Source organism: Engystomops pustulosus, chromosome 10 (genome assembly GCF_040894005.1).
Source record: "Engystomops pustulosus chromosome 10, aEngPut4.maternal, whole genome shotgun sequence".
NCBI classification, from domain to species: Eukaryota; Metazoa; Chordata; class Amphibia; order Anura; family Leptodactylidae; genus Engystomops; species Engystomops pustulosus.
The window spans coordinates 6,810,604-6,825,644 of record NC_092420.1 but is presented as its reverse complement, the minus strand read 5'-3'; the positions used below and the strand labels follow the sequence as shown (position 1 = coordinate 6,825,644).

Genomic DNA, 15,041 nt, shown 5'->3' with positions numbered 1-15,041 from the left:
AAGAATATAACTACTATAATACTGCCCCCTATGTACAAGAATATAACTGCTATAATACTGCCCCCTATGTACAAGAATATAACTACTATAATACTGCCCCCTATGTACAAGAATATAACTGCTATAATACTGCCCCCTATGTACAAGAATATAACTGCTATAATACTGCCCCCTATGTACAAGAATATAACTACTATAATACTGCCCCCTATGTACAAGAATATAACTGCTATAATACTGCTCCCTATGTACAAGAATATAACTACTATAATACTGCTCCTAATACAAGAATATAACTACTATAATACTGCCCCCTATGTACAGGAATATAACTACTATAATACTGCCCCCTATGTACAAGAATATAACTGCTATACTACTGCCCCCTATGTACAAGTATATAACTGCTATAATACTGCCCCCTATGTAGAGGAATATAACTACTATAATACTGCCCCCTATGTACAGGAATAAAACTACTATAATACTGTCCCCTATGTGCAGGAATATAACTACTATAATACTGCCCCCTATGTACAAGAATATAACTACTATAATACTGTCCCCTATGTACAGGAATATAACCACTATAATACTGCCCCCTATGTACAAGAATATAACTACTATAATACTGCCCCATATGTACAGGAATATAACTACTATAATACCGCCCCCTATGTACAGGAATATAACTACTATAATACTGCCCCCTATGTACATGAATATAACTACTATAATACTGCCCCCTATGTACAAGAATATAACTACTATAATACTGCCCCTATGTACAAGAATATAACTACTATAATACTGCCCGCTATGTACAGGAATATAACTACTATAATACTGCCCCCTATGTACAAGAATATAACTGCTATAATTCTGCCCCCTATGTACAAGAATATAACTACTATAATACTGCCCCCTATGTACAAGAATTTAACTGCTATAATACTGCCCCCTATGTACAGGAATATAACTACTATAATACTGCCCCCCTATGTACAAGAATATAACTACTATAATACTGCCCCCTATGTACAAGAATTTAACTACTATAATACTGCCCCCCTATGTACAAGAATATAACTGCTATAATACTGCCCCCTATGTACAAGAATTTAACTACTATAATACTGCTCCCTATGTACAAGAATATAACTACTATAATACTGCCCCCTATGTACAGGAATATAACTACTATAATACTGCCCCCTATGTACAGGAATATAACTACTATAATACTGCCCCCTATGTACAGGAATATAACTACTATAATACTGCCTCCTATGTACAAGAATATAACTACTATAATACTGCCCCTATGTACAAGAATATAACTACTATAATACTGCCCCCTATGTACAGGAATATAACTACTATAATACTTCCCACTATGTGCAAGAATATAACTACTATAATACTGCCCCCTATGTACAAGAATATAACTACTATAATACTGCCCCCTATGTACAGGAATATAACTACTATAATACTGCCCCCTATGTGCAAGAATATAACTACTATAATACTGCCCCCTATGTACAGGAATATAACTACTATAATACTGCCCCCTATGTACAAGAATATAACTACTATAATACTGCCCCCTATGTACAAGAATATAACTACTATAATACTGCCCCTATGTACAGGAATATAACTACTATAATACTGCCCCCTGTGTACAAGAATATAACTACTATAATACTGCCCCTATGTACAAGAATATAACTACTATAATACTGCCCCTATGTACAGGAATATAACTACTATAATACTGCTCCCTATGTACAGGAATATAACTACTATAATACTGCCTCCTATGTACAGGAATATAACTACTATAATACTGCTCCCTATGTACAGGAATATAACTACTATAATACTGCTCCCTATGTACAGGAATATAACTACTATAATACTGCTCCCTATGTACAGGAATATAACTACTATAATACCGCCCCCCCAGGTACAAGAATATAACTACTATAATACTGCCTCCTATGTACAGGAATATAACCACTATACTACTGCCCCCTATGTACAGGAATATAACTACTATAATACTGCCTCCTATGTACAAGAATATAACTACTATAATACTGCCCCCTATGTACAGGAATATAACTACTGTAATACTGCCCCCTATGTACAAGAATATAACTACTATAATACTGCCCCCTATGTACAAGAATATAACTGCTATAATACTGCCCCCTATGTACAAGTATATAACTGCTATAATACTGCTGGTATTGTGAGACTTTTTTGACTCATTGTAGTTCGCTGATTTTCTGGGGATTTGAGGGTTAAACAATGTGATTATGAATCTTGATGTGTGACATATTCCTTGGCTCGGGTTGCGGCGCGCTCCTCATCCAAGTTCATCCAATTTGTAGCCAATAACCGTCTTATTATCATGGAGCGCCATGTTTCGTGTTGTGCCTTGACCAGTTGTGCGCCAGGAGGAGAGATGTCACATTAGTATATATTAGTGGGGGGCGGGGGTGGGGTGTCGGGTCCTTGAGAGGGATTTGCTCAATTATAAGCAAATGTTTCTTTCTGTTATTTCCTCGGATTTCTTATTAAAGGAGATGTTTTTGTGAATTCCTGCGCAGGAGCGGAATATTAATCCTGCAATGAATTGGCTCCGCGGAGCGAGGAGCTTATTATCTGGATGTATAGATCATCTATGGTCTCCGGATGGACAGCGGAGGGTATGGTAATGATGTGCCGGGTGTCCATAGGGACCGGCAGCGAATATATCTCCGGGATTATTCATCCGCTGACATTTCACATGTGTCACCCCTTTAATTGCTGCTCACTATATGTTATATAATCAAAGAGTTTATTATTATTATTATTATATATTATATGTAGTTAAGTCTTCCAAAAGTGATACAAGTTCAGAAAGTTTTTTCTATAGGAAACCTGTCAGCAGGAGTGAACATACCGACAGCAGCCAGTGCTATGCATTGTCCCTGGGGAGATGTGTATTTAGACCTTTGTGTATGTTATTAGTAGCAGCAGGACTGTGATATACAGATCTATAGTCTAGGATTGTGGCTTCTCCAAGTGCATTGGGGGTGTGTCCTTACACTGCTGTGCTCTGTGCTCTCTGCAGCCAGTGTTATGTATTGTCCCTGGAGAGATGTGTAATCAGACCTCACACTGCTGTGCTCTGTACTCTCTGCAGCCAGTGTTATGTACTGTCCCTGGAGAGATGTGTAATCAGACCTCACACTGCTGTGCTCTGTGCTCTCTGCAGCCAGTGCTCCGTATTGTCCCTGGAGAGATGTGTAATCAGACCTCACACTGCTCTGCTCTGTGCTCTCTGCAGCCAGTGTTATGTATTGTCCCTGGAGAGATGTGTAATCAGACCTCACACTGCTGTGCTCTGTGCTCTCTGCAGCCAGTGTTATGTATTGTCCCTGGAGAGATGTGTAATCAGACCTCACACTGCTGTGCTCTGTGCTCTCTGCAGCCAGTGTTATGTATTGTCCCTGGAGAGATGTGTAATCAGACCTCACACTGCTGTGCTCTGTGCTCTCTGCAGCTAGTGCTATGTATTGTCCCCGGAGAGATGTGTAATCAGACCTTGTGTATGTTGTTAGTAGCAGCAGGACTGTTATATATGGATTTATATTCTAGGATTGTAGCTTCTACAAGTGCATTGGGGGGTGTCCTCACACTGCTGTGCAATTAAGTTTGTATTGAATTGCTTCACAGCCTGTCCCATATGCATTGGTATACATTGTAGCAAGCTACTGCTTTTCGTTGACTTCAGGATCCCCTGGAAAACCCCTTTAAGACTGTGTCATGTGACTCAACGGGGCACATTTACTTACCCGGCCGCTTCAGTTCACGGGGTCCGGAGTGTCCGACGATCAGGCATTCTGGCGCGATTCACTAAGATCCTGCGCCCGATTTCCTGCATGTGTCGCTTCCCCGCTCAGGTCCCCGGAGTTCACCTTCTTCTTCCTGGTGCATGTAAGTGCTTGGATTGCGACACAAATTTGAAGTTAAATCCAACGGTTTGTCCAAATACGTCAGATCATCCAACGGCCGCCCCCTGTCGATTGCGCCAAAATCCGATCACGTGCGACACAATCCCCTGTTAAATACTTGTCCCAGCGGCGAGATCCCCGAAAACGTTGGAAAACCCAACGGACCCTTAGCGAATAAGCCCCAATTTTTCTTCTATGTCCAAAGAATCTGATGGTAACATTCTGAGAGTTCTGGATAATTCTGAATCTTCACCCTCATCTGTGTCGCTCCTCTATACTTTGTAACTTTTTGGGGTCTCTGGTTGCTCCGCAGGGGGGCTCCACTGCGATGCAATGTAATGTGAAACAAATCAATTCACAGAAGAAGCTTAATTTTTGCAAAACAGATGCAAATGGCCCTCGTTCTGAGTGTTTACAAAACTTACAGGATGATCCCCGCCGGGAAATCAGGCGCAGGAATTAGTGGCTATTTCCATGTTTGATCTCCGAGCCATAGGGGGCACTTAAAAAATATTCCAAACCTGAGGACTGTTAAAAATGAGCCAACAGCCGGAGCGCCATGTGATGATTGGTAACATTGTGTACTGAGACGCGGAGGAGCGCAACAACGGAACAACTGCTTCATGTCACAGGCATCGGGCAGGACAAACAGTGGGCAAAGACCAATTCACATAAACATGCACCCCTGGCTTGGCTGAGCGTGTATGTGCACTCGTGGGGAGTCATCAACTATCAGGGTAGCAGCAGGACTGTGATATATTTATATTCCAGGATTGTAGCTTATCCAAGTTAACTGGGGACATGTCCTCACACTGACGTGCTCTGAGATCTCTACGTCGAACTGCTGCACAAGATGTAACTCAGGATCAGTACAGGATAAGTAATGTCATGTATGTACACAGTGACTGCACCAGCAGCAGAATAGTGAGTGCAGCTCTGGGGTATAATACAGGATGTAACTCAGGATCAGTACAGGATAAGTAATGTCATGTATGTACACAGTGACTGCACCAGCAGCAGAATAGTGAGTGCAGCTCTGGGGTATAATACAGGATGTAACTCAGGATCAGTACAGGATAAGTAATGTCATGTATGTACACAGTGACTGCACCAGCAGCAGAATAGTGAGTGCAGCTCTGGGGTATAATACAGGATGTAACTCAGGATCAGTACAGGATAAGTAATGTCATGTATGTACACAGTGACTGCACCAGCAGCAGAATAGTGAGTGCAGCTCTGGCGTATAATACAGGATGTAACTCAGGATCAGTACAGGATAAGTAATGTCATGTATGTACACAGTGACTGCACCAGCAGCAGAATAGTGAGTGCAGCTCTGGAGTATAATACAGGATGTAACTCAGGATCAGTACAGGATAAGTAATGTCATGTATGTACACAGTGACTGCACCAGCAGCAGAATAGTGAGTGCAGCTCTGGAGTATAATACAAGATGTAACTCAGGATCAGTACAGGATAAGTAATGTCATGTAGGTACACAGTGACTGCACCAGCAGCAGAATAGTGAGCGCAGCTCTGGGGTATAATACAGGATGTAACTCAGGATCAGTACAGGATAAGTAATGTCATGTATGTACACAGTGACTGCACCAGCAGCACAATAGTGAGTGCAGCTCTGGGGTATAATACAGGATGTAACTCAGGATCAGTACAGGATAAGTAATGTCATGTATGTACACAGTGACTGCACCAGCAGCAGAATAGTGAGTGCAGCTCTGGAGTATAATACAAGATGTAACTCAGGATCAGTACAGGATAAGTAATGTCATGTATGTACACAGTGACTGCACCAGCAGCAGAATAGTGAGTGCAGCTCTGGGGTATAATACAGGATGTAACTCAGGATCAGTACAGGATAAGTAATGTCATGTATGTACACAGTGACTGCACCAGCAGCAGAATAGTGAGTGCAGCTCTGGGGTATAATACAGGATGTAACTCAGGATCAGTACAGGATAAGTAATGTCATGTATGTACACAGTGACTGCACCAGCAGATTAGTGAGTGCAGCTCTGGAGTATAATACAGTATAAGTAATGTCATGTATGTACACAGTGACTGCACCAGCAACAGAATAGTGAGTGCAGCTCTGGGGTATAATACAGGGTGTAACTCAGGATCAGTACAGGATAAGTAATGTCATGTATGTACACAGTGACTGCACCAGCAGCAGAATAGTGAGTGCAGCTCTGGGGTATAATACAGGATGTAACTCAGGGCCAGTAGAGGATAAGTAATGTCATGTATGTACACAGTGACTGCACCAGCAGCAGAATAGTGAGTGCAGCTCTGGAGTGTAATGCAGGATGTAACTACATTATATTCTATGTAAGGATTCCTTAAACTCTCAGCCCCCCAATACTAGGTGTCCCCTCCACAAAATTCATTCAAGCACTTGTTTGTGATAATTACGGTGACGCTTCCTCATGCATAAACACCTCCTCGTCTCTGGCAGCGGTTTTCCGTCTCCTCTATACATTATGGATTTAGAAGTTCATGAATAATTCACATTTCCGTACCTTTTGCGTCACAGATAATTACACGAGATTTTTCGCTTTTCCCACTGTACCCTCTCAAGTTTTCTAATTGACAACTGGCAAGATGCAAAATAAGAAAAAATCTCCTTTTCCTGAAAGATTTTTGGGCTGGGGGGGGGGAGCGGCACTCTCCTGCACCTCGTGGAGTGAAGCTCTTGTAGAGCGGCGACGCGGAGTCTCATTAATCGGAGCCGCCTGTTGACAAGCGACAAACGCTAAGTGGATATTTCATGGTCAGTAGCAGAAATTGGTTATTCAGCCTCCAGATAATTTGAGAGCCGTCCCTGCCGCCGATTTAATTAAGAACAGAGATATTATATGCATCAGAATTATCCAAACTCTCCTCAGAGGAGGAAGAACTGTCAGCAGAACAATCCATACGGAAGAATCTGTACATAACAGCAAATTAAGAGCAGACACTCAAATCATATGCACTAACCTGAGCACAGGTAATGTACTATGTGAGGGGAATACCCCAGAGCTGCACTCACTATTCTGCTGCTGGTGCAGTCACTGTGTACATACATGACATTACTTATCCTGTACTGATACTGAGTTACATCCTGTATTATACTCCAGAGCTGCACTCACTATTCTGCTGCTGGTGCAGTCACTGTGTACATACATGACATTACTAATCCTGTACTGATCCTGAGTTACATCCTGTATTATACCCCAGAGCTGCACTCACTATTCTGCTGCTGGTGCAGTCACTGTGTACATACATGACATTACTAATCCTGTACTGATCCTGAGTTACATCCTGTATTATACTCCAGAGCTGCACTCACTATTCTGCTGCTGGTGCAGTCACTGTGTACATACATGACATTACTTATCCTGTACTGATCCTGAGTTACATCCTGTATTATACACCAGAGCTGCACTCACTATTCTGCTGCTGGTGTAGTCATTGTGTACATACATGACATTACTTATCCTGTACTGATCCTGAGTTACATCCCGTATTATACTCCAGAGCTGCACTCACTATTCTGCTGCTGGTGCAGTCACTGTGTACATACATGACATTACTTATCCTGTACTGATCCTGAGTTACATCCTGTATTATACTCCAGAGCTGCACTCACTATTCTGCTGCTGGTGCAGTCACTGTGTACATACATGACATTACTTATCCTGTACTGATCCTGAGTTACATCCTGTATTATACCCCAGAGCTGCACTCACTATTCTGCTGCTGGTGCAGTCACTGTGTACATACATGACATTACTTATCCTGTACTGCTCCTGAGTTACATCCTGTATTATACCCCAGAGCTGCACTCACTATTCTGCTGCTGGTGCAGTCACCTTGTACATACATGACATTACTTATCCTGTACTGATACTGAGTTACATCCTGTATTATACTCCAGAGCTGCACTCACTATTCTGCTGCTGGTGCAGTCACTGTGTACATACATGACATTACTAATCCTGTACTGATCCTGAGTTACATCCTGTATTATACCCCAGAGCTGCACTCACTATTCTGCTGCTGGTGCAGTCACTGTGTACATACATGACATTACTAATCCTGTACTGATCCTGAGTTACATCCTGTATTATACTCCAGAGCTGCACTCACTATTCTGCTGCTGGTGCAGTCACTGTGTACATACATGACATTACTTATCCTGTACTGATCCTGAGTTACATCCTGTATTATACACCAGAGCTGCACTCACTATTCTGCTGCTGGTGTAGTCATTGTGTACATACATGACATTACTTATCCTGTACTGATCCTGAGTTACATCCCGTATTATACTCCAGAGCTGCACTCACTATTCTGCTGCTGGTGCAGTCACTGTGTACATACATGACATTACTTATCCTGTACTGATCCTGAGTTACATCCTGTATTATACTCCAGAGCTGCACTCACTATTCTGCTGCTGGTGCAGTCACTGTGTACATACATGACATTACTTATCCTGTACTGATCCTGAGTTACATCCTGTATTATACCCCAGAGCTGCACTCACTATTCTGCTGCTGGTGCAGTCTCTGTGTACATACATGACATTACTTATCCTGTACTGATCCTGAGTTACATCCTGTATTATACCCCAGAGCTGCACTCACTATTCTGCTGGTTGTGTGTGTCCATCTCTGTCCTATGTAAGACAATTAATGTAAGATAAGCACTTAGATGGTTACGTCTCTTACAGTTTTGTACATTTCCATGTGTCAGTTATATCTGCATTCGGCTTTGAGGCAGTTTCAGTCACTTCTCCCCATGGAGACCCAGCTGGACCCCTCTTGGCTCTGCTGGATCAGCACTAGGACTGCTGACATGAGTCTCGTTTCTGACATCCTGTGGAAGTTCTATAGACAGAAAATTATTGATTTCTCTGACATAAATAGGTCCAGGACAAGTCATAATACAATCCACTACAATACAATAATACACTACACTAAGTTCTAGTAAGAAGAAGATGGAAATCTACAGATGTAACACCGCAGATAGTCTCCTAGTCCCTTGTCAGTACTTGGGTGCAATGCTCTGCAGCAGACGAGACTCTTCTGCTGCATCTCCGAGGAGCTCCTAACCTTTCCATCCTCTTCATCCTGAATATCTTACATCATGTGCGCCGCAGAATTCATTACTTCCCCCTCTCCCCCGTGTCCTCCTATAATCTAATTGGAAAAATATTTAGATTGTACAATAAATATTGGAACACGACTTCCTAGAAAGGAGAACAACGGGGGCAGCTGCACCCCAGCAACGAGACTTTGGGGCTCACTCTCTTTTATGTACAGCTAATAAATGGACACGACATCTGCTACTCGCTTCATCTAAGTGTGAAACAGCAATTTCCAGGGACCCCATAAGACCCCGGAGGCAGATGCCCTAGAACACAGGGTTATAGCATTTCTGTGTGGGGGGCATCACACTGCCCAGGGAGGGGCTACTTTTAGGGCATTATACTTTGTGTGGGGCAATTAAAGGACACTTTAATACTATGTAAAGTGCTAAGGAGGGATTATACTATGGAGGAGCATTCACCGGACGTTACAATGGTGTTGGGAGGCAGCGATAATGATCATACAGCGCTGGGGCATCATATCCCCTGTGGGGGCATCACACTGTATTCGGGGGCACTAGGAGGGCATCACTTTTCCAGATGACTCGTTATACTTCCACTTTCCATCCGTGTCCCTCTCCCTGACTCTCTCCGGAGTTTGTGTCTGACACGTCTGCTGTGTGGGTCCCCGGCATGTGACGCTGGTACTGACCCGGATCCGTGTCATTCTCACTCCCTGTGGATGGCACAGACGGGGCTGATAAGTGCTGAGCCCCCGCTGTGCCGCCTCAGACGTCACTATTACTTCTCACACTTATAATCTGAGCCTGAGATGTCACTCAGCCCCCAGATCCCCGGACATCCCTGAGCTGGTCCCGGCACCGCAGCCTCAATGACCCACATTTACTAAGGTCCTTGTGCCAGTTTTTTGTTGGACTTTGCACTTTCTTTTAGGCGTAAACTGCTTGCACAGGTATATAAGAAGTGTCTGCACCACGTTTGTGCACATGATCCTTTTGGGTTACGGCTCCGCTATTCTTCATGCACAAATCTCTGCACCGAAATGGGCGTTCCAGTGTTCAGTCGGACCGTGCGCCACATTTATCATGCAAAGTCCGACTTAATTATGTTGCACGACCTATGGTAAAGGTGCACGAAAAAAAAGTTGGTGCCCTCTGTCGGAGCAATGCAGGGGGCACCAGATTCATGAAGAACGTGCACCAGAAATCCGGAATCTGGCGCCCCCTGCACACTACACAGGTCACTGCACATATCACACACTGCACATAGTACACCCTGCACATAGTACACACTGCACTGGTTTTGATAAATGTGCCCCAATGTGACATCTGCTCCAATATCTGATGGATAATGACATGATCTGCAGATGGAATGATTTCATCTTCTCAGCTATTTCCCCTTTAAGACACAATGGGGCAGAGTTACTTACCCGGTCCATTCGCGATCCAGCGGCGCGTTCTCTGTGCTGGATTCGGGTCCGGCCGGGATTTATTAAGGCAGTTCCTCCGACGTACACCAGGTGGCGCTGCTGCGCTGAAGTTCCCCGGAACGCACTGGAATACACCGAGTCGGGCTGAGTGAAGGTAAGTGTAAGCTCCGTGACACTTTTTTTTTTTTTAAATGCGGCGGTTTTTCCGAATCCATCAGGTTTTCGTTCGGCCACGCCCCCAATTTCCGTTACGTGCATGTCAAAATACCGCCGATGCGCCACAATCCGATCGCTTGCGCCAAAATCCCGGGGCAATTCAGAGGAAATCGGCGCAAATCGGAAATATTTGGGTAATACGTCGGGAAAACGTGAATCGGGCCCTTAGTAAATGACCCCCAATGGCGCAGATAAATGAGAACTAGTTCAATCCGCCGTAGTGAAGTTTCCTGGCGAATGTGCACTTTCCACAGATAATCCAGTAGTGTCGCAGGCTCCTAATTACTCGGGTCTGCTTTGAGGATGTGACACAGTCGCGCCTGTTTTCTTGGTGCACTTTCCATCTATTTCGTGCGACACAATTGTTTCGGATTGTAGACAGAAATGTGTCGCAAACTCTGACTAAGCACCAGGCGCCCATTTAGGTTCACAGTTTTCTAAGGAGTCGGACAAAATGCAACTGTGATACAGTTGTGACGCAAACACTTTATAAATCCACGTGCTGGCGCCAAAGATGCTTTTTTCCATTGAAACTTAGACACAATAATGTATCTGGGTCATTGTATCCAATGGTCGGAATTCTCTTTGTTTATTTTGCTTTAGTATTATTATTTATATTGTTATATTATTTTTTGTTTATTGGATTATTATTGTTTCATCTTTTACATTTCTTCATATTCCGTAGGTTGTTTTTCACATTCGCTGCAAGGTTCCTGCTTCTGGGTGTCGGGGCTTGGTTTTGGGGGGCAAATGGATAATTATGTGCCATGAGAGCTGGGGGCAAGGAGGGGGCACCAAGCTACTTTGCTTTGCACCCCCACCTCTGATCACTGTAGATGAGCTGCCCCTATTCCAAGGGAGCCTTTTAAGGGAGAGGAGAGGGTACAAGGCCAGCATCAAGTTACACCACTGGTTTCTGCTTCTACTAAGAACCAGAATTGTCCACACGACTCTATATTATAGAAACCTCCATATGTGCCATATAGACAAGACTTCCACTTATACTATGTACAAGCTATGGCACTAAAAGAGGATTTCCAGAAATTACCATTTATGGACCATAGGATAGGTATCAGGAGCAGGAGCTAGGCTGCAGTGATGACACCTGGCCACTAGAGGGACACAAAGGCAATTGCTTCCACCTCCATTTACTTTGCTATGGTGTTTTACCACTAATGGGGACTGACTATCAGCTGCCCAGGATCACCTGAGAGGGGAAGCGACACATGCAGGATATCGGGCGCACGATCTTAGTGACTCCCCGCACAGCGCACTATACACGGACATTGCACTTACATGCACCAGGAAGAAGAAGGTGAACTCCGGGGACCTGAGCGGGGAAGCAACCCATACAGGATATCGGGCGTATGATCTTAGTGACTCCCCGCACAGCGCATTATACACGGACAATGCACTTACCTGCACCAGGAAGAAGAAGGTGAACTCCGGGGACCTGAGCGGGGAAGTTACACATGCAGGATATCGGACGCTCGATCTTAGTGACTCCCCGCACAGCGCATTATACACAGACAATGCACTTACATGCACCAGGAAGAAGAAGGTGAACTCCAGGGACCTGAGCAGGGAAGCGACACATACAGGATATTGGGCGCATGATCTTAGTGACTCCCTGCACAGCGCATTATACACGGACAATGCACTTACATGCACCAGGAAGAAGAAGGTGAACTCCGGGGACCTGAGCGGGGAAGCGACACCTGCAGGATATCGGGCGCAGGATCTTAGTGATTCCCCGCACAGCGCATTATACACGGACAATGCACTTACATGCACCAGGAAGAAGAAGGTGAACTCCGGGGACCTGAGCGGGGAAGCGACACCTGCAGGATATCGGGCGCAGGATCTTAGTGACTCCCCGCACAGCGCATTATACACGGACAATGCACTTACATGCACCAGGGAGAAGAAGGTGAACTCCGGGGACCTGAGCGGGGAAGTGACACATGCAGGATATCGGGTGCACGATCTTAGTGACTCCCCACACAGCGCATTATACACGGACAATGCACTTACATGCACCAGGAAGAAGAAGGTGAACTCCGGGGACCTGAGCGGGGAAGCGACACATGCAGGATATCGGGCGCACGATCTTAGCGACTCCCCGCACAGCACATTATACACGGACAATGCACTTACATGCACCAGGAAGAAGAAGGTGAACTCCAGGGACCTGAGTGGGGAAGTGACACATGCAGGATATCGGGTGCAGGATCTTAGTGACTCCCTGCACAGCGCATTATACACGGACAATGCACTTACATGCACCAGGAAGACGAAGGTGAACTCCAGGGACCTGAGCGGAGAAGCGACACATGCAGGATATCGGGCGCACGATCTTAGTGACTCCCCGCACAGCGCATTATACACGGACAATGCACTTACATGTACCAGGAAGAAGAAGGTGAACTCCAGGGACCTGAGCGGGGAAGCGACACATGCAGGATATCGGGCGCAGGATCTTAGTGAATCTCGGCACAATGCATTCCAGTCGGACATTCCGGATCGGGGAACGTGCCAGGGACTGGTAAGTAAATGTGCCCCATAGAGTCTCCCGTACATAGAACCTATAGGTGTTATCAGTGGAGGTCCTCATTGGCAGTGCAGGATTTGCACAGTTCCCAGCAGTGTAAGGGTTAAGCGCGCGGTGCCCACACATCACCCAGAGCAATATTCTGTCTCCTCATTACGTCTCCGCCACCCGCTCCGTGGATTCATTTATTAGCACTCGCAGGAGGGATATTAGGCGACGCGGAGAGTCTTGGCATTTTATGATTTATTGAAATTAAAGATTGGACTTTTTCCCCTCCTCTGCCTCCATGTACAGGGCACTGTGCCCGCTGCCAGACACCCCTCGCTCATTTTTCACCCTTTTTTAACATTTATACTTAATTACAGGGCAGTGAATTGCTGAATATGCATCCACAGAGTCATAATCCTAATGCCGTTACCCTATAGGCTATGGCAGTGCCCACCACAGCCCAATCCTTTGATTGGTAAGTAACTGACATTCGGAGAATGTTTGGCGCTATTCTATGGTTAATGTGACGCACATCAACAACAAAATTTGCAACAAATGGCAACTTTTTATCTTATTTTTTTGACAGTTGCGAATTCTGCACGGACCTGCACACAAGGGGGGAAACATATCGCTCCTCGCACTGATTGGCTGACCTCGATTACATGACCTGTCCCCATCCCCTCTATTAACCATCTAAAGGAGAGGTCAAATGTTCAAAAGGTTCCTCAGGGGCGGGGCTTCCAGCAAATCAATTTTGAATTGGATAAGATGATTTGGTGGTCAACACAAGCCGAATGGTGGTCTGGTGATTGCTAAGGGTCGGGCTGCCACGACCAGTTGTGAGTACTGAGGGTCCCACGTGGGAGACCCCTGCCCCCCCCCCTAACAGGATATATAGAACAGGGGCTCTTTAAGTAGCAGGAGAGCAGGACACGGAGCAGTGAGGGGCTGACCTCATAGATCACATCTTATTGCTAAGTAACAGGACACTTTCTGCCTGGAAAACAAATAAGAACAAATGTTTGTGCCCCCCTAGGCAGCTGCCTGATTAGGCTCCGAGCTGCTCCGAGGGGCTCCGTGCTCCAGGCCTCTCCTCACTAATATCCCTCCAGGGTCGCAGGGCTCCTCGGATCAATAGACCAACAAGATCTGATGTCACTGGTCAGCAAAAAACAGACGGGAGCTTGTTTTTCACCAACAAAATATGGCAGAGTTCTGAAAAAGTTTTCCTCAAAAACAACTTATCCCTCAACTGTGTATTGAGGACTAGTGGGGGTCCTACTGCTGGGACCCCATATAACGTATCCCCTGACCTGCAGATTAAGCACTGGTGGGGGTCCGACTGCCGGGACCCCATGAAACGTATCCCCTGACCTGTGGATTAAGCACTGGTGGGGGTCCGATTGCTGGGGCCCCATGGAACTTATCCCCTGACCTATGGATTAAGCACTGGTGGGGATCTGACCTCTGGGGCCCCATGAAACGTATCCCCTGACCTGTAGATTAAGTATGGTGCGGATCCGATTGCTGGGACCCCATGAAACGTATCCCCTGACCTGTAGATTAAGTATGGTGGGGATTCGATTGCTGGGGCCCCATGGAACTTATCCCCTGACCTGTGGGTTGGGGACCAGTGCGGTCTGACCACTGGGGCCCCCACCAATCATGAAAAGCAGGTTTTATGTTCCCAACCTGAATGGAGCAGCCATATAAGATACTGCTCCTTTTATGTCG

General features: G+C 45.2%; 1 long non-coding RNA gene across 1 annotated transcript in view; it reads left to right on the top strand.

Annotated features, from left to right (window-relative positions):
* LOC140104590 (uncharacterized) overlaps positions 1-13,980 on the top strand; it is a 42,458-nt gene extending 28,478 nt beyond the window's left edge. The window contains exons 2-3 of the long non-coding RNA XR_011850369.1: positions 13,685-13,782; positions 13,894-13,980. This is a non-coding gene — a long non-coding RNA (uncharacterized lncRNA). The remainder of the gene's footprint in view (positions 1-13,684; positions 13,783-13,893) is intronic.
* Positions 13,981-15,041: the final 1,061 nt, after the last annotated feature.